Source organism: Nycticebus coucang, chromosome 10 (genome assembly GCF_027406575.1).
Source record: "Nycticebus coucang isolate mNycCou1 chromosome 10, mNycCou1.pri, whole genome shotgun sequence".
NCBI classification, from domain to species: Eukaryota; Metazoa; Chordata; class Mammalia; order Primates; family Lorisidae; genus Nycticebus; species Nycticebus coucang.
Window position 1 is genome coordinate 1120927 of NC_069789.1, and position 21220 is coordinate 1142146.

Genomic DNA, 21220 nt, shown 5'->3' on the forward strand with positions numbered 1-21220 from the left:
GGGCCTTCTCACGTGGGCAAGGCCTACTTGAGGCCTCGAGGAACTTCCTAAGCCTGAGTCGAGTTGGTGCTGTCCCCGCACTTTCACATAGGAGTGACTCCGCAAGACCCCACCTGAAACAGCCTCTGCCTGGATACAGGTGACAGGGTTAGATTTTATTGGCTTGAAGCCTGTCACCTCATTTTACCCCCTCCTTCCTGCTTCCGCCCTTTGCCCCCTAGCCGAAGTGTATAAATATTGCAGCGTGTTACAATAAAGGTGAGATCCTGCTTGGACAGCCTCCCTGCTCCCTGTGGTTTTCTTCCAGCCGCCGACACTCGCCATCCCGCTCAGCCCCTAGGACAAGGTCGAGCTGGCCCCGATCTTCCCTCAACTGCAACTGCCGGAGGACCCACAGGCCAGTGGCCCTGCACTTCTGTTTAGACCTGAGAGGGCAGCGGGGCTTCCAGACTCTTCTGGGCTTCATGGACAGTAGAACCCACGTGACAATATTTCCAGGTCCTCTTACAGGTAAAATTGACCAGCTGATACCAGGAGGTTTGGGAAGAAGTGTGATGAGTTGGTGATTTGTGGCGTTTCTCTGTTAATGGTGCTTCTCTGGCTGTGGGTGGGGCCGGCTGGGCCGTTCCAGGTGGGGTGCCCAGGGTCCCATCCCAAGTGCATTACAAGCATTGACATTCTGGCTGCTTGTGATATGGAATATCACTGCTGCTGAAAGGGATTGCGTCCCTCCCAGCAGAGAATTCCAGTGATAACTGTGGGGTGTACCCACTGCTACCTTCTGCCTGAGCCACCACACTCCCAGAGGAGATTCAACAAAGCAGAGCTGCACAGTGCCTGGAGGACGGGACATTCTTTTGTTAATCAGAGCTCAGCAGTGACAGGAAAGGTAGGCAGTTACCCTGTCACAATGCAATAGCCCCAGTTTGGCTACTAAAAATGACTTCTGGGCCACGGAGACTAACAATGGACTGAATTGCACTGCTTGGGAGAAGAAATACTTCAGATACCACTGAGCGAAAATTGTTGGCCTTCGTGACACTTAATGAAGGGGCCAACGACTGGCAGGCCATCTGGTGCTGGTCTAGCATGCCACCTGGAGGTCCTGGGCTCCCCTGTTCAAAGTGACCAGCAAAGCCAGAGACTTCGATGACCCCTTTGCAGCAGCGGGTTTGAGAGGCATTTCGATAAGCCATGGATTAGTCACTGCTGTTTAAACCGAGCTTACCAGCCTGACAGAATTACAGGTGTCTGCAGGCTCTGCTCGTGCTGACTGGAGTGAATCTGTGAGCTCAGAGAACGGCCAGTGAGTGCACCAACCTGTCAGGTTTGGGACATACAGTTTTCCCAAGGCAGCCCCTAGACTCTCCTTCTGGAGGTCCCACTTGCTTGTGACTGGGCACCGGTGGAGACTGAGCATGGTACAGCTGGTGCCAGGTGCCAGCACGACATGAACTGCCTGGTCTCACAGTTACTGGTCTACCCCACCGTGAAACTGGACAGGCTCAACAGAGCTCAGGGATCACTTGGAAAGCGTGCACCCAGATCAGGCCCAGCCAGGACTCCCCCAGACCAGTGGGCTCCATGAGCAACTGGCCAGCTGACCAGAAAGTGTCCAGTGGCCCCCAAGGGACAATTTGGCTCCTGTGTCTTCCTGAAGCATAAGACTTGGGGACTTTGCAGATGGCATGTGACGCAGCTCACTGGCAACTCTGAGAAGCCGGCATTTGTGGTCTACAGGCTGCAGCTGCCATCCAGCAGGGGTATCGAGACTAGAGATGACACTTTGCCCAACCAGGCAAACTGCACACAATGACAATGGCCATGTCATTAGCATTGCCATTGACTCATGGGCTATTTCCAGTGGCCCAGCCAGCCGGTCAGGAGAACAGCAATGGAGTGAACCAATTAGTAGAAGGTCCTCTGTGTGGGGACTATGACAACAGCTTGCTGGCTGGAAGAGAAAGATGTAAGTCAGTCATGTGGACACTTGGGCCCACATAGCCTCCCTTGAGAGGAACGTACATCATGTTTTTGGATAAAAAATGAATTCATGGGATGTCACTTTCACCAAGAAGCATCCTTTACTGCCCAGGCCACACTGTCATGAAGTACGATGGGCTTTCCCTGCGGACTAGGGGTGCTATGAAGCAGTGGGGTGCTACAGAGCAGTGGCCAAGCTGAGTCCTGGAGCAACTTCAGGTAGATGGCAGACTACCTGCTGATGGGTGGGGCCCCCCTGTGACTGAGACAGTACGCACCTGCCACGCTGACTGCCTTCGATCGCACTAGAGCACGGCCCTGCAGTGCACACTGAGAAGGCTGAGCCTGGCAGGGCGCCACGGCAGTGAACTCTGAGGAATTTCCCCTTTGCCCTCAGTTTTTCCATTTTTGGAATAGTGCTCATAGCAATGCTAGGTACCCAGAATTGAAAGAAGGACAGAGAGAGAGAGACCACTTCACCAAAGGCACAGCCCCCAGAAATCACTCAAAGGTTTTCTACCTTTATTATTTTCTTTCAGTTATTACAGTTGCCATATTTGTTTGTATTTTTATGTGATAAAAATTGGACTTGCAGATCCAGCACAATAAATTATTCACATAACAAATTATGTTATACAGAAGCTCCAGTTGAAAGGCATGCATTTTTCATAAGAAAAGCTGCACATTAACAAACATTAATTCTTCTATAAGCTAGCCTAACTAAATTCTTTGAGCTGTAGTTAGATGACTGTTCCTTTGTTTAGTCATTCAACAAATATCTGCAAAAATGTTCTGTTTCCAGGTTTGGGGGAGATGCTGTGGATTGAGGGGAAACCAGAATGGTCCAAACAATAGTTATTATGGAGCTGATGTTGGAGAAGAGAGGGTAAGCAAACAAAAATACACAGAGGGCACCCAGAAGAAAGGAAAAATCTGTATTAAAATTGTGATACTTGTATATATCCATAACAGAAGGTAAATTCGTCATGTTTGACTTCTGCAATTACAGAGGTGCTCGAACATGACTTGTGTTCTTTCGTTATTAGTATACTGAGCAGTAACGTTTCCCCACCTGCTCTAGGCGTGACCTGCCAGTGTGATTCGGTATCCACTCAAAAGCTGCAGAAACTTAGGAAAACAAGCTAAAGGTGGATTGCGTATAATACTGCCGGCTCCTGTACACCTGTTCCGTAGTAAGAGAAGTCTGCTGGTTTTTAAGTATGTGATAGTCACACCTTCTGACTTCAACCTTTACAGACATATCCTTACAGTGACTTCAAGGTTATAATTACAGAGCCAGACAAAATTGTCTTATAAAAGATGTACAGAGTCTAATGAGATATAAATTTAATGTCTATAATGGTTTTGATTCCGGTTCCAGGACAGGTAAATATATACACACGTAGTCATATATGTATAAACACACACACACACACACACACACACACATCAATAGACATACACAGCTCTGCCAAAAAAAAAAATGATTCAAGAGAGCATAATTACAAGGGGTGAAAGGATTCCATTGAAATGATATTAAGGGTTCTCCAAAGGCAGGTAGGAAAATGTTTTAAATATCTCAAGAAGGCCAAAAAAGTTCAGCAAAACCCAACTGTACAGTTAGAACCGTTTTGTAAAATACAGAAGTGCTTGAGGGAGAATACAAGTAAATAATTTCTGAAGAACTGGCTGATGATGTGAGTTAAACTCAGCTACTTCAGTTTAGGAAGTCTCTTTCTGGTGACCTTGGTCTGTTCCATAGACACCAAGAGAAAAGCTCATGAGGGTGCTCGTTTTAGGAGACTCTCCAGGAAAGAGAAACCTCGGGATGCCAACTTGCTCCAAAAAGCATACGAACTTGAAATCCATCTTTATTTATATTTTTGCATGATAGAAAGTTTACTCACTTTGTATGTTGGGAGCGCCATCACACCTTCTGGGCTAGAACGTTAAACAACAGAGCCTACACCCTCATGGAACTCATCATCTCGAGAGAATATGGAGATAACCAAATAATCACACACATTTTACACATATATGCATCGCTGTATATTATATATATATATATGATATTGCATTTCCCCAAATCAGGCATCGCATCAATTTCATAACAATATGTGTTCCTCCTGTCATTTAGAAAGTAAACAAAACCCACTGGTAATAGAAACGTGGTGAGATGCTTTCTTATAATAAAGACCTTTCTATTTCTTAAAAACAGAGGTTGCCCAGGCCTGTAGCCTGCAATCTTTCTGCAAATACCACTGCTTATTTCTGGGTGGCCTTGAGCAAGTTCATCAACCACTCTGTGGATCATTTCCTTGGTGAAACAGGGAGACAGATAATTGCACCACTCACAGGATGGTTGTAGGATAAGCATTAAGAGACCTTGGGTTACTATCATCTACTAAAAAGAACTTGCTATTTCAAGTTAATACTTCTTATTTGAAGGTCATTGGAACTAACTCACAATGCCAGTGAAAACTGAAATTTGCAGCACATACGCTCACTGGTATTTTTTAACTGATTATGCTTTTCTTTACCCTCACAAATTTATCACAGATAAAAAGCACAAAGAATAGTAAAGCTCTTTAATAAAAAGACAGGCACCTCCAGCCCTCACTCCTGAGCTCATCTTTTAGAAAATGTGGATTTACAAAAATGCCATATTCTTTGTGGTTTCTAAAGATGAATTTCTGATATTTTTATGTGAAGAGATAGAAATGTATTACATGTACATTCACTGTCTTTTTAATGGCTGTATAGTATTTCAGGGTAGACATACAGCATAGCTTGTTAGTCCATTCCTGAGTTGGTGGGTATTTGTGGTGTTTAGACATTTATACTTTACTATTAATATGTTGGACATGTACACTTGCAATATAAACAGTAGTAGGTGAGATCCCACCAATTACCCTCCCTCCACCCATCATCCCCATCCCCACCCCCGGCAAAAGAAAAATTAATTAGACTTTTTTAGCTTGGGTAAAATGACTCTGAATGCTATTCATAGTACTTATTATATTAACCATCACTGCTGTGCTATCTTCTTACTACAAAAGTTTGTATTACTTGTCAATTTGACATTGAAAGATCATAAATTGAAAAAAGAAAACAAGAAAAACACTATATTTTAAAAAATTTCAGAGAGTGACTCATCTATACGCTTTATGTTGCATTCCTTGGTTGCTAAATAACATTTTTCTGCCTTCCTTTTTAAGTAATAGCTTACATATATTGCTATAATAACATGATAGGCCAGGTACAGTGGTTCATGCCTGTAATCTTAGCACTCTGAAATGCTGAGGTGAGTGGATGTTCGAGCTCAGGAGTTCAAGACTGGCCTGAGCAAGAGGGAGACCCAGTCTACTAAAAATAGAAAAATCAGCTGGATGTTACGGTGCTCCCTGTAATCCCAGCTAATTGGGAGGCTGAGGCAGAAGAATGTTCTGAACCCAGGAGTTTGAGGTTGCTGTGAGCTACGATGTCACAGCACTTTAGCCTGGGCAACAGACCCTGCCTCAAAAAAAAAAAAAAAAATTCACATTTAAATCCCTTCTAATATGTCCTTGATAATTATGACAGTAAAAAAATCAAAGACTTGAAAAATAGTTTGAGATCTTTTTAGGATGGTGAATAAGCCGGTTATTTTGAAGGTAAGAGTAAGTAACAAGTGAACATTTTAAAATGCATTAGAGATAATTATTAAGAAGCTCATTTTTAATTGAATTACGGCGCCTGTGGCTCAGCGAGTAGGGCGCTGGCCCCATATGCCGAGGGTGGCGGGTTCAAACCCAGCCCCGGCCAAACTGCAACAACAAAAAAAAATAGCCGGGCGTTGTGGCGGGTGCCGGTAGTCCCAGCTACTCGGGAGGCTGAGGCAAGAGAATTGCCTAAGCCCAAGGATTTGGAGGTTGCTGTGAGCTGTATGATGCCACGGCACTCTACCGAGGGCGATAAGGTGAGACTCTGTCTCTACAAAAAAAAAAAAAAAAATTGAAGAAAAAAGCTGTGACACGATCCTTTATTCCAATTCTAGTTCTGACAATGTCTAACATGGAAACAAAACTGTGTTTTGTTTTAATGTTTTGTGGTTATTCATATTGGGTGGTGTTGCTATAATAACATGATAGGCCAGGTACAGTGTGTGTGTGTGTTGGGGTGGGCTTTAAATCGGGGTCACCTTGCCTCCGATTCTTGTGACCATAAATGGAAAGCCCAGAGATCCTCTTTCATTTTCTTTGTGTTTTTTTTTTCCTCACTTGTGATGTTTCTGTGTTTGCTAATTCTTTCAATTATTTATTTAAAGACCAAAACGTTATATTTTATGGGGTTCCATTTTCGCTAGAGGAATGGGATAAATGCTTATGTCACCCTCCCCTAAATTAACATGTTGAAATCCTAACACCCCGGCAATGGCATTCAAGGGGAGACTTCACAAATGATCTTAGCAACCTTGTAAAAGAAACTCAGAGAGACCTGGGGCTCCCTTCCCCACGAGAGATCACAAGGAGAGGATTTCCACCTAGAAGGACGTGGCCCTCACTCGACACGGAGCGTGATGGCACCTCGACCTTAGACCTCCCAAGGTGCAGAGCTGTGAAGAATAAATGTCTGTTTTTTGATAAACTCCCCACTCCTTGGCATTTTATTATAGTGGCCTGAATGAACTAACACAGCTAGGTATCAACAGCCTTAAAGAAATTTAAATATAGTTCCCTTGGATCATTGTGATTTTACGTTAGGAGACTCACTTTCCTGTTGAATAAGCCCCAAATATTTCAGACATTATAGTTTCTGTTCAGTTATTAAAAGGTACCCATATACTTATTACAAAAGATAAAAATAAACTTTATTATTTACGGTGTCATAAGGCCTATCAGTAACTGAGACAATGTTATTACTCTCCCAAATTTGAGATTTCTTCCCAACTTAATCTTAAATGGAAGCTTAGAAGCCGTCTTCCCTAGGACCTGCTTTGATAACACTACTCAGCTATTCAGAATTTCAGCCTTCAGGATCAGATCAAATTTTTTCACTCTGGGACTCCAGTTTTGTTAAATATCCTAGATCATATAAATCTCCTTAAATTACAGGTGGCTTTACAGCTTCTGCTCTCGTTAAACTGTGAGCCACAGTGTTTGCAAAATTATTTCTTTTAACTCCTCAGATTTAGCGCCCCAAGAGCTAACAGATAGTATATTCTGTCCTGCCTATGGGTGAGGGGAAGCCTCATCTATTCAAAAGTACAAATATATATCCTGGTTCCCACAAAACTGTAGGACTTGGTTTCTCCATTGAAAATTCTTCCCATGTGCTAGTCTTTGAAAACTAACTTGCACTCTAGCCTTTGTGTACATTATCAATAATACAGCAATGAGATAAGTCTTTCGGTAGCATTTCTTTATGCTAATAACAAAAGTAGCTTACATCTATTTGGTGCCAAATATATATGAAGCAACATCGTTCAAAGAATTTCATATACAATATTTTCCTTAAGCCTGCAATTTAGTTACTATATCCATTTCACAGTATAGAAAATAAGGTTTCCCTAATGCTACACATTTACGGTCCCAGTAAATCCAATTTCCCTCCACCCTATTAACCTTATCTATTCTCAACTTTTGTTTTCCAAGACTAGAAGCACATATGAACAAATTCACATATTTTAATGCAAATCCTAATTTCTTACATCTTCTTTAAGCAGGCTGGGATGAAATTGAAGGGTGGGCTGAGGAATGAGGAAAGGAAAATTCCCTTTAATGTGGACTCAACTTCAGACAATGTACTCACGGATTATACTATGTGAATGTCAGATTTTTACTGTCGCCTTTTGAGGTAGAGATAACAAATCTATTTTAGAGTTGAATAAACTGAAGCTCAGAAAAAAATGATTGTTTAGCACTAAAGTTAAGAGAGCTAAGAAAGAGGACCAGAGAGGTGAACCTGGGTCTCTGTGACACACAAATCTGGGTGTGTGCTCACCAGGCCACTGCTCTTCTTGGGAGAGGCCTCTGTGTGCGTGGATGTATTGAGAGTCTCGCTCTGTTGCCCAGGCTAGAGCCCTGGCATCACAGCTCACAGCAACCTCAAACTCCTGAGTCCAAGCGATCCTCCTGCCTCAGCCTCCCTGTGGGGACTACAGGCGCCCGCCACAACGCCCAGCTATATTTTTAGAGACAGAGTCACACTTTTGCTCAGGATGATCTGGAGCCCCTGAGCTCAACTGATCTGCCTGCCCCGCCCTCCCAGAGTGCTGGGATTACAGGCGTGAGCCACCACACCCGGTCAATTTGCTTCATTCTCTTAACTGTATTTCAAAGAGCAGAATTTCTTAATTTTGAGGGAGTACGATTTATTGTTTCTTCCAAAAATGGGCTCTTGGTGCGATTTTCTACCATTATTTGATAAATTTGTATCACATAATTTTTCCCTGTTTAACCTGGAAGATTTATCGTGTTATATTTTACACGTAGGCCAATGTTCCACATTGAGTTAATCTTTATGCGTGGCTTATAAAAATCTAATTTTTTTGGTATTATAGATATCCATTTTCCCCAGCGTCATTTGTTAAAATACCACCTTGCCTCACTGAATTGCCTTTGTAGAAAATAAATACACGTTGAACACATATGTTAGGATCCATTTCTAGGCTCTTTCTTCTGTTCAGTTGCCTTATCTGTCTGCCTTGATGTCAATGCCATATTGTTTTAATTAATGTAGCCTTGTAATAAATCTGGAAGTCAGTTACTAAAGTCTTTCAACTTCAAATTTCCTTTCCAAGGTTATTTTTGCTATTCTATGTACTTTACATTTCCATAAAATATTAGAATCCGCTTATAAAATCTGCAATCATTGTTACTGATGTTTTGATTGAAGTTATGTTGACTACATAGACCCAACTGTGGAGAAATGACATCTTAACAATGTGGAATTCTCAGATTTACAAACACAATATAGCTGTTCATTGATCTAGACCTTTAACATCTATCAGAGTGTTTTGAAATTTTCTGTACATTGGTTTTGAAAATACTTTGTCAGATTTTGCTTGATTTTTTTCCTATTTTGATGCTACTACAAGTGGTAGTTTTCTAAATTTCAACTAATTATGTATTCACAGTATTCAGAAAAATAATTTTTGTATTTTGATCTGATGTTCTGAGACCTTAATAAACTGATTTATACTAGAAACTTTTTGTAGGTTCCACGGGATTATCTGTTTTGATTGTGTCATCTGTAGTTTTACTTTTTCCACACTAAAATGAATGCCTTTTTTTTTCATGTCTAATGGAATTTGCTAATGTTTCTAGTACATAGGTCAATAGAGGTGCTAATAGTGGGTATTCCTGAATTATTTATATTACTGAGAAACATTTCACCCTTAGGTTATGAGATTAGCTTTTTGTGGGTACATACTCATTACCAGGTCAGGGAAGACTCTATGTTGCTCAGAGTTTTTTATTTCTTTTTCAAAAACTGGATGTTGAATTTTATAAAGGTCATCTTCTTGATATTTTGAAAGGGTCGTATGTTGTTGTTGCTATAGGTGTGTGTGTGTGTGCGTGCGTGTGTGTACGTGTGTGTTTGTGTGTGCGTGTGTGTTTGTGTGTGCGTGTTTGTGTGTGCGTGTGTTTGTGTGTGTACGTGTGTGTGCGTGTGTGTACATGTGTGCGTGTGTGTTTTGTGTTTGTGCGTGTGTTTGTGTGTGTACGTGTGCTCCCCTGGATTCACCGAGATCTCAGATCTATTTTCTTTGGCAAGACCACATGTGGCTTTCTGGATCCCCAAGTGTGGCTCCTTGTTTGAATGCAAGCATCACAGAACAAATCCCTTTATAGTATCTTTCAAAATTCAGTGCTTAAGTAAATTTATTCAATTAAAATGAACTTTTGTAGGTAGAATTATATCATTTGTTTTGCAGTTTCTTTTTATAGTTAGCAAGTCAATGTGATATTTGTAAGTCAACTTACAAATGAATATTAGGACACCTCAGTGTTCCCTTTACCAATACCTGTTTTTGTTTGTTTTCTATTCGTTATCTCAAAAGTACTAAAAGGGACTTTCTGAAATACTTTTAGCCTTTTAAGTCTTTAATTCATTCTAGTGAAACTGGTTTAAAATAATAAAATGTACCCCACCGTTTTATTTTTAAGCTCTAAGTGAGCAACATCCTCCTCAGTCTAATATGCCGTGGTATTTATTTCCTTGAAGATGAACGAGCCGTCATGACTGTTCAGTTCTCATAAACTGATCATCAATCTCACTTAGTCCCTCACTACTGCAAAGGGCAATTCAAAATACATTATTTTGTATTTTGATTAAGGCAGTTCTTTTCCTCACTCTTAACCAGAAGTTTTACCTTCCTTTGAAGTGCAAAATATATAATACCTGTAAGATATAAATAATTTAGAAAAACATGAAGACATTTTTCTACCCACTGTGCATCCTCATGATAGTGTTCAAGCAGAGTCACCCAGTATTCAAACTATGTTGTTTAAACAGTATCATTATTTAGTATTTGTTGCTTTTACCCCTTCCAAATTCTTTATATGGATCATTAAAAATAAACCGGATAAAAAAGACTGAGATATACTTAGTTGAACTTTTGTTCTTTCCTTAAATGTATACTCCTATGTGTACAGACATACACCCCAAATAGGATTTTCTATCATCCTTTTCAAGCACGTTTAAACATTAAAGAGGAAAGGAGAATTTAAAGGAAAAAGACAAATAAAAACCGTTTGTCATTGTCTTAAAGGTTTTGTTTTATTGTGAACCATCTGAATTGCTGCCATTTTGGAGGAGGCTGGACCGTCTGGTGAGAACATGAGGTCTTGTCGGCTGAAACTCAGCTAGCAGGTGGTAAAGAAAGGGACAGACAGAAGATGAACCCATGCTACTTCAGAAAGAGTAGCCCGCTCTCGCTGTCTCTCACAGATATTAAATGTCAATTTGCCAACATGTTGTGTTATAAAAGGATAGCCAAATCTGCAATGTCCTAAAAAGTTAAAGTACATTTTATCAAGACACTATAAATATTGCTGTTCATATCCTCTACAACAGGAACTGGAAACATTTAATGACAATTAATATTATTACTGAGAGCCTTTCCCTCTCTAAAGCTGGCAAGGTGGATTAGTGGCATGTGTTTCATTTTTGTTATAGCGAGGCTTTATAAAATGACACCTCCAAATCCTCCTGGTTGACTCAGCTTTTTTTGGTTTGTTTGTTTTTTTTGTTTGTTTCAGTTTTTGGCCAGGGCCGGGTTTGAACCCTCCACCTCCAGTATATGGGGCTGGCGCCCTACTCCTTTGAGCCACAGGTGCTGCCCGGTTGACTCAGCTTTTCATATAGATATACGCACACAAACACATACACACACATAATAATTGCCTATTCCAATGTATACTGAAGGTTCTCCTTTCAACGTTCTTTAAATATTCAATTGTACACTAATTTCCTGGGATTATTATTTTTTTTTTTCTGCTCAGGAGTTCCTTCAACAGAGCTGAATGATTTCCACTCTGAGTCAGGGCTTATTCCAAGTCCAAGTTAAGCAATCTGCTATTTCATGGAGCATGACCCTAACATGTCTTAAGAGAGAATGACAAGTGGAAGATAAAACATTAAATTTCTGTGTTCACCACTGTTCTGTAGTCTTAATCTTTAGACAACAGCTTCATGTCCTTCATCATAGAGGATATTTTTATAACTATAATCCCTGTGCTTAGAATTAAATTATCAAATATGAAATAAATTTTTTTAAATTGTAAATTAAATTTTATTTTTCATTTTTTCATCATTTTACTTATTTGTTTATTTATTTTTGAGGCATATCTTACTCTGTTGCCCAGGCTAGAGCGCCATGGCATCATAGCTCACGGCAACCTCAAATACCTGGTTTCAGGAGATTCTTTTGTCTCAGCCTCCCAAGTAGCTGGGATGACAGGTGCCCACCGGGGTGCCCAGCTAATTTTTCTATTTTTAGTAGAGACAAGGTCTCAGTCTTACTTAGGCTGGTCTCCAGCTCAAGCAATCCACCTGCTTTGGCCTCCCAGAGTGCCAGGATTACAGACGTGAGCCACTGCACCTGCTCTATAATTAAAACATTTAATATGCCTTTGTGTTTAATCGACAGAGGTTGTTATGAGTAACTACAAAAAATCATCTACCAGCAAAATTTTAGATATAATATTATGAGAGAATGAATGCTGAGAACTATGGTATTAATTTGTACACTTCTATAAGGAAGACCTTTTCTAGGTCTCAGGTGTTGAGTACTCCAGCCAGGACCATTACAAGCCTGCTTGGTTCCGAGCCCTGTTGCAGGTACTCTGAGAACACTACAGCTAACTTACTTTCATCTTTAAAGAAGTTAACAAAAGCTGAGCTCTGCCTGATTCTTGAGCCACTGCCAAGCAAGCGTATTAAATTAGTACACGGGGTGAGTGGCAGGTGAGACCTGCAAATAAACCTTGCCTCTGGAAGCAGCTGTGCTCAGCGAGTTCGTAGAGCTCATGGTCCCTTTACATGGAGTTTTATCTGGATCATTCCATCTTCAGTAAGGGTTGAATATGACCCTCAATTACAATCTACCTTTTCAATTACATTCTACCTTTTCATGTGATGTTAGAACACCTGTGTGAACCTGATAACACATGCAAAATTACGATACCTCGATTTGCCTACTTCTGACTCTGCCACCATCCAGGCAACCCAACCACCTGCCCACACGGATTGCTGACCTCCAGTGCAGACATAGCTTACACTCATCTTAATCCTGTAAAGCAAAAATTGGCCTACTAAGGTCCACAGGCCAAGTCTAACACTTCCCTTGTTTTTGTAAATAAGTTTTTAGAACCACCACCCCCCCCCCCGACACATTCATTCACACATGGTGTGAATGGCTGTTTTTCGTGCCGGGATGGCAGACGTGGGTAGCTGGCGTGCCAACCATATGGATCGCAAAGCCGGAGATGTTTGTTGTCTGGCTCTTTACAGAAAAAGTTTGCTGAGCTTTGTTTTCAAGCTTCTATTTGAAGTTTTGTGGAGTATAGTAGAAATTACTTCTCTGGCAAGTAGATTAGCACTTTGACTTCCTATCCAAACATTTTTATTGTTCTTCTTGCTCAGGGATTTCCTCTGGGTCCAGGGTACCCTCAGGGAGGCTCATCTGATGTTAAATTAGTCATTATATTCTGCGTTTGAGTGGAACTTTCGGGAACAGTGATTATGATAATAGTGAGACCCACTAAAGAAAGGATTTCTGTGTTCGTGGGCACTGATCTTATCTCTGTCACTAATCTGTGAAACAACCAAAGGTTGAACTGGACTGATAAATCCTCTGCTACTGAAAATAACCCGAGAAAGATAACCTTGCACATTGAAATAAGCAGCGTCTTTTAGTGCCTCTACCCCTGGGTTTCTGTTCTGTCCTCTTTTTCCTGAAGACTCCATTTGAAACTGGAAATTCTGGAATTTGGGTGTGAGGAGTCATGCTTTAAGGAGCTGGAACATATTCTTCTTAGTAAAGTATCCCAAGAATGGAAGAAAAAGTACCCAATGTACACAGCCCTACTATGAAACTAATTTGGGACTCTCACATGAAAGCTATAACCCAGCTACAACTTAACAATAGGGGGAAGTGGGAAGGGGGGGGTGGGTAGAGGGAGGGGGATCGGTGGGATCACACCTGTGGTGCATCTTACAGGGGTATTTGCGAAACTTGGTAAATGTAGAATGTAAATGTTTTGGCACAGTAACTGAGATAACGCCAGAAAGGCTTTGTTAACCACTGTGATAAAAATGTGTCAAATGGTTTATGAAGCGAGTGTATGATGCCCCATGATCATATCAATGTATACAGTTATGATTTAATAAAAAAAAAAAAAAAGAGCTCAGGTGTTAGACACCCATGGGCCGGGTGTCATTCCCAACTCCTCTGCTCCTCTCTGCAAATAAATGATCATGTTGCACTCTGAAATTTAAAATTACTAAAATAAATGTAAAATAAATAAATGAGAGTGTGTTAGCATGGCCAACAACCCTGACTGCAGTGAGATGATTAAGTTTATTTGAAAGATGTTACTTTGTATTTTGAATATGCACATATGGGCTTCGTGTAGAGGTGAGTATATACAGCGCTAGCTGTAAGTCAACCACACGCGCTGGCCGGGACGGGGGTCATCGTTCATGCTGGACACCCCCACAAAGCCTGCCACGGAATGACATGCCGGGTGGATTAATTAGGGTGGGAGAACACTAGAGGATGTTCTCCCTGTGTCCGAGGCTGTACTGTCTTTGCTGTCATTAATGCTTTGGTAGAGCAAGCAAGAATATTTTTTTGAAACGTTGGTCACATTTAATTTATTTTATTTTATTTTTTAAGGCATAAAACTTTATTAGAATCTGCGTCTTCCTCCCTTCAATAAGTCAAAGAACTTTAAGACATTTTGAAGACATTTGGGGAAATTTTACAATGAGGTGCCTATTCCTGCATTTATAGTAACTTTCATAGGCTGAAAACAGTATTATGGCGATATAGGAGTATACATTTTTCTGGGAGATACAAACTGAAATGCCTGATGTCTAAAACTTTCAAATGATTCAGAAAAAAATGTCTACACAGATTTATTTAAAGGTAAAGTAATTATGGACCCAAATTAACAAATGATGAATTTACAGGGTGACCACAAAGTCTGCAAACACGACTATCTTATTTTTTTATAGATGGAAGATGTCTTTGATGACATTATCAATAGCTGCCTATTTCCAGCTTTTATAGAAACACTGGGGAGAAATATTCGGTTTACACTGAACTGTTCTTTCATCCTTTTTTTTTTTTTTAATATGGAACGCTTCACGAATTTCCGTGTCATCCTTGCACAGGGGCCATGCTAATCTTGTCTGTATCGTTCCAATTTTAGTATATGTGCTACCGAAGTGAGCACGCTGTTCTTTCATCTTTTCTATAAGTTTGAAGTCTTTTAATATGAGATTTATGGAGGAATCTCAGCCAAGACTAAGCTTCTAGTCCTCAAATCAGGACTCCCCTGACGGGGAAGGAGCCAAGACAAAGAAGAGGACCACAGTGAAGGCAGGCTCCAGATGGTGTTATTAGGGTATTTGAATAGAACCATGTGATTATTTCTGTAGGTAAAAGATAAAGAGAGTCACAAATGCTCTAAGCCTTTCTGGGGTTTTCCTCTGCTCCTCCCTGATTAACTCCTGGAGAAGGCAAGGAGTATAGCAGCCCGTACAGCCTATGGAGTGATAAGAAATACCTGTCTAGCTCAATAATGGAACACCTTAGTGAAAAGGGTATGGACAGGGATTTAGCTCTCCTAACAAGCATGAGAGCTTGCGAGATGAGAGCAGTGGTGAACTGGCAGTCTCTACACCTGTACTGTTGAGAGGCAGGAGATCAGCCTTATGTGAGGCTGGAGGAGCAGGCAGTCGGGAGCATGCGCGTTCTATCACGGACCCGCTTACTCTGACTCTGACTCCTCTCCTGCCTGGGGAACACCAGCACGGCGTCTCTCTGCTGAAGATCATTGAGCTCTGCTAAAGACTAAGATCTATCTATTCTAAGACTGCTTTAGTCTCTCTCTCTCCTGCTGAAGTAGATAGCCCTCAGGCACCTAAGAGAAATGGTTCCTGAGCAAGGTAGCTTAGCGGTCCTGGCCAGTCCTGGGCCCTGAGTTGGGGGACTGGACTCAGGAGAGACTGTGGGGCTCCTACCACCCAAAACATGTCCTGGTTGTCAGAAGAGAAGGAGCCAAGCTTGCTGTGATCTTTCCCACTGTTCTCTCTCTGTCTCTCTTTTTTAAACACAGAACCACTCAGCCTGCATTCTCTCCCTCTAATTCCCCCAAAGGAAGAGAAGAACGATTTTATTTTTGTTTTTAAAAGAAAAAAAAAAAAAAGATGCCTGATTTTTATGAACTATCCCCAGAGTGACCACGTACAGCCCATTAAGAATCTCTGAAGCTTCATACACACATTGTGAAGTCTTGGTGGGTTTGGAATTTACCAAAAAAGATACAGTACAGGAAAACAGTTCCATTCGCAAATAGTATTAGCCTTATTAGATGTTTCCTAGGATGTTAACATTTTAAAATATAACAAGGCAGATAGTCAAAAGGAAATTCAAAACCCCGAAATTTTAAAAAAGGAAAGGAAAAAACAGAAAATAAAAAAAAAACAAGCAAAACAGAAAAGTGGTCCAAATCAACTTGTAAGCATCTGTCATTTGTCATTTTGTGTTGTTTACGTGGAGAAATACTACTTATTGAAAAGGTTCATTCTCAAATTAGTGGTTTAATCTGTTTTGTATATTTGGGAGAGTTTAAAATTTCTTTCGGTATACTTGTATATACTGTTCAAAATATTCTATTGAGATTTTTATATTGAGAATGTGTTATTTCTGTAATCACAAAAGCTATACTTCTTTTCAAAAATAGGTCTGACTGTTCTTTCTTTGTCTACCAATAACCACGCATTGATTACAAACGTCAAGGGCAATTTCCTTTACAATCTGGATCTGCCTCCCCTCACTTCAGAGTCATCTCCCGTCACGTCATGTGCCTCGGCAGTATCAAAATTCTTTCCAGAGACGCATTTCATCTGCCCGTCTTTGCCTCTGTTGAGGTTTTCCTTGTTCATTTCTTCACTTTCACCCTTCCAGCCAGTGCTCAAGCAACATCGTCCAGCCCACTCGGCCTGTGTGATGCCTGTCCACAGCTCAGAGAACGCACCAGGGCAAATCCCAGGGCAATCCTGACTCTCACTGTGTACGAGTGACCAGTGTGTGTTGCTATGTCTCTCCCGCTCCAGGCTAAGCCCTATCAGGTAGGGATCTCAACTTTTGCTCTGTCTTCTCTCAGAACTGACATCTCTGTGAAGTGATCACTAACAGGACAGAATAGACAAGAAACAATCAAACAAACAAAAGCAACGTCTTTTGATCGTGGCAGGATAACTTCTGACCCTTTGAGTCGAACTAGACAAACTCTTTTCCTATTAATCCTCATTAATATGTTGACTTCAATTAATTTGGGCATTCTTTTATTTTAAAACAGTAATACACGATGCATCGTATTCTGCATTTCATCAGTACCAGGGCACGATAATTCCTGTAAATACAATGTAGTATCTGTGGAATTACGCCTGCATTTCAAAATGAAGGGGGCGGTACTTCAGTGTTATGGCATGGTTAGACGGATACATAGTTCTCAATTTAATAGTGTTGTATAAAATAATGGTAGGTCTGCAGCATCTTAGAATGGATCACATTTGTGTGTGTGTGTTTCTCTGTGTGTGTTCATGTCTCTGTGTGTCTGTGTGCATGCTCGGTGTGCGTGCACAGTTGTCCCATGGTTCTGGTCACGTCCTGTAGCACACGGACTTTCTAATTCCATGTCTCTGCACCCTGGATGCTCACCGGCCATTAGACAGTCATTGGTGAAGTGGTTGAATAAAATCCTCCCTACAGCAGCATCTGCGGACCCACATGGCCTCCTTGGCAATCTGTGCCGGTACTCAAATGGTTACTAGATTCAGGTAACACCTGGAACGCATTCCAAGATGTGCTTCTCAGTAATGTAGGCAAATCTCCAAAGCTGAGTGTGAGCAGAGGAAACTAGGGTCAACCTACAGCTTCTGTTGGAAATGCTATCAAGATGAGAAAACCTCAAGCAAACTAAATTCAGGTCTGCTGGTAATTCTGCAGAGAAGTGTGATTGGTGTTGTCAGGAAGCCTGTGTGCTGTGTAGAGTGCCGGGTTGTGATGCTGCTACTGTTGGTACCATGACACAGAGTCTGTGTTTTTTCTTTTGTTCCTCAAGACCATCTAGCTTAGTGACTGATACGATTCAAGGCAGATTCTGGGGTATTTAACTCACCCTTACCTTTAGAAATCACATTTGATCCATCATCAAATGTAAGAGCCCATCCCATAATCTCACCTAAGACTCACTGGGGCCCCTCCACCTCTCACGGCACTAATACAACCAAACAGATGGTTTTTCCAAATTGCTGCGGAGAGGGGAATTTTTGGAAAGGCAGGTTTGATGATGCTCATTCTCTGCCCCAAATTATTGACAAATTCTGTAACTGATAATGTAAAATCTTTTCCATTTGGTAAGATGCCTAGAATTCCTCTGTTTTGTCGTAGTTGTTGCCTGACGTGGGACGGCCTCCTCCCGTATTTGTAAAGATGTTCACTGTCGCAGTCTGGTGTCTCCTGCAGAGGGTCCCCTAGTCTGTGTCCCAACCGTGTCCTCATGATGATGTTGGCCTTGCTCTCTTTCTTCTTCTTCTTCTTCTTCCAGTTTTTGGCCGGGGCTGGGTTTGAACCTGCCACCTCCGGCATATGGGGCCGGGGCCCTACTCCTTTGAGCCACAGGTGCCGCCCTCTCTCTTATCTTCTTATACCCTGTAGAAGAGTATTGGGCCCTGAAGCTGGAATAGATGCATGTTAAACATTTTGGGGATTAATACTTCGGAGATATCCCTGAGTACTCACCTTGCACTTCCTCAGGAAGCCCACGATGTGAGTAATCCTGGCTTTGATCATGTTTCCAATGTGTATTTTTTAAATTTACAATGAACAATTAATCTGTGGAATGATCTAAGGACACACCTCTTATTTCTTGTTCTCTAAAGAATTCTGTGTCATGTTTTAAGAACCCATTGATTAAATATACTTAAGTGGGTTATAATGCAAAGTGTTTATAAAATGGCAGTTTTAAAATTCTATAATTTATTAATTCCCATTCTTCTGTAAGGAGATTGCTTTCATGACTTTTACCTTCGCCTTTACTATCAACTCATGGGTATTTATTTATTCCATCTGCTACCATCAAAAGGATATATTCTTTTATTTCTTAAATCAATACCTACTATTTGCTACTAAAATCACTGACTATTAACAATAATTTAAGAATGACTTTAAAATTCGAAGTTGTTTGGATCTTATGAGATGTGCTAAAATCAATGACTTCAACAGAAGAGAAAGCATGTTTATGACTTTTCCTGTGGTGAAGGAAAGGGAACATCTGAGCCCGTACTGTGTGAAATCACTGCTCTAGGAATTCTCCACCCCCCAACCGCTGCCCTTATTTTTACAACGTGACCCCTAACACTGTTCCTCACTCCTCACCTCCCATCTCCTTTTATGGATGAGATAATTAATATTCTGAAGAGAATTAAGAGAATTAAACTGCTCAAAGATACGTAATCAGTAACACACAAGCAGAATTTAAATTGGGGTCTGTCGGTATCTTCCATACCACTCAGTGTCTCTCTGGGCTTCTAGTTACTGTTATTTCACTGTCAGGATATATAACAGTGATCATTTTCATCAGGATTCTCCAGAGAAACAGAACTATTGGGATGTGTGTGTGAGAGAGAGATACAAAAAGAGCGAGAGATACATTATGTATTTTTTTTGAGACACGGTATCACTCTGTTATCCCACAGTGATGTGGCCTCAGCGCAGTTCAAAGCAGACTCAAACTCCTGGGCTAAGCTATCCTCCTGCCTCAGCCTCCTGAGTAGCTGGGGCTACAGGCACCTGCCACAATGTTTTGCTGGTTTTCCTATGTTTAGCAGAGACAGGGTCTTGCTATTGCTCAGGCTGCTCTCGAACTCCTGAGCCTCCCAGAGTTCTGGGGTTACAGGTGTGAGCCACCCCAGACCAGCACAATCAGGCCCAGGAAAGAGCGGCAGCTGCAGTCTGGGGCTGAAGGCAGTCTGCAGACAGAACTTCTTTTCCATCAGAGAACCCCAGTCTTTTTATCTTAGGCTTTCAAGGAATTTGACAAAATCCATCTTCTTTGTGCAGTGTGTTCTGCTTTATTCAAAGTCTACTGATGTAAATTTTAAGTGCATTAAAAAGTACCTTTGCAAAAATCACACAGTGATGTCTGGTGGGTTTGCTGAGTGTCCACAGCTTATTGCTGTGAGTTTAGAGTGAAACCTTCACACATGAGGCGTCTCTCGTGAGTCCAGGTTGAATTTCCTTGCTCTTTGGAATAGATCTTCGTCCTTAAGTTCATTAAAATTTCTGTTCTTCATTATTTTTTTGTGTTGTTTATGGATTTGTTAAACTGTTTCTACTTGCCTCTATTCCTGAATAAGGTCTGGTCTTTATGAAGAAGTTTTAGTATGTCATGTTTTAAACCAAATGCAGTAGAAACTGAAACGCCCTTAGATCGCGCTTTACATCTTAATTGGAACATGTCGTTACTGATGCCGACTCTTTGCTACTCCTATGTGTTCATTCTTGGAGCTTAAACACCGTTATGTGAAAAAGTCTCCCAGGAGACTTTCCCACAAAATTGTGCTCCTCAAGGAGCGGAATGGGACACCACTGCAGAGAAATGTGTGACCGACTCCCGTGCTCTACGCAAGAGCAGTGGGCTCCAGACCGTGAACACTAGACGGGGAAAAAAAACCGTCAGTGCTCGTTTCCAGCCAGTGCCTTTAAGAGATGCTCTCGGGAAGGCCCAGGTGGGCTTCCAGCAAAGTAAAGAAAAGCACCGTCTCCCTATGATAGAAACCCCATCGCCACGAGTTAGACCTTTCCTACAACTCAATTACTGTAACTCAACCTTTACTACAACTACAACCTCAGATTCCTAAAACCCCCCACATTCTTTTATGAATTACTTGGAATCACCCACATTTTCCACCTCTTCAACTTGGCTCTTTAAACTAAAGGGATAAGTCAGCATATTCAATAACGGAGAAAAAGTAAGTGATAGAAGCTCTAAGTCCTGCCTCGGCTGAGGTCCAGGCACCACTTTAATTCAATCACAGCCTGTTCTAATTATTTCTTAATTTTACCTGTCTTTAGACCTGCTGGAGGAATTTGTATTTTAATTCTGTGACTGTCATCCTCAGGACTGTGGATCAGACTCAGCTATTTACTGCTTTTTAACATTATTTTCTAAATTCTGGTACCATGTCTTGCCCTAAGATTTAGTTTCTAGTCCCAAGGACTTGGCTGGCACCACATTCAGATTTTTTTCCAATTCCTCGCATGTAAACTTTGGGTGCAGGACCTACTGTAAAAATAACAGAGCAGCCCGTGGGGACTGGGTGGCAGAGACAGGACAGGGCCATCGGGACAGCCACGCCATCTGACCATATGACCTCTACTTATGCTGTGAATGTGGCTTTTAGGGACCACTGGTAATTTCTCAAGAATATGGGCACCAATGATTGGGTTGTAAGC

At 41.3% G+C, this 21220-nt stretch overlaps 1 non-coding gene across 1 annotated transcript; it reads right to left on the reverse strand.

Annotated features, from left to right (window-relative positions):
• Positions 1–14823: 14823 nt before the first annotated feature.
• On the reverse strand, positions 14824–14930 carry LOC128597846 (U6 spliceosomal RNA). Its single transcript, XR_008383402.1, has one exon. It is a non-coding gene; the product is annotated as a U6 spliceosomal RNA (small nuclear RNA).
• Positions 14931–21220: the final 6290 nt, after the last annotated feature.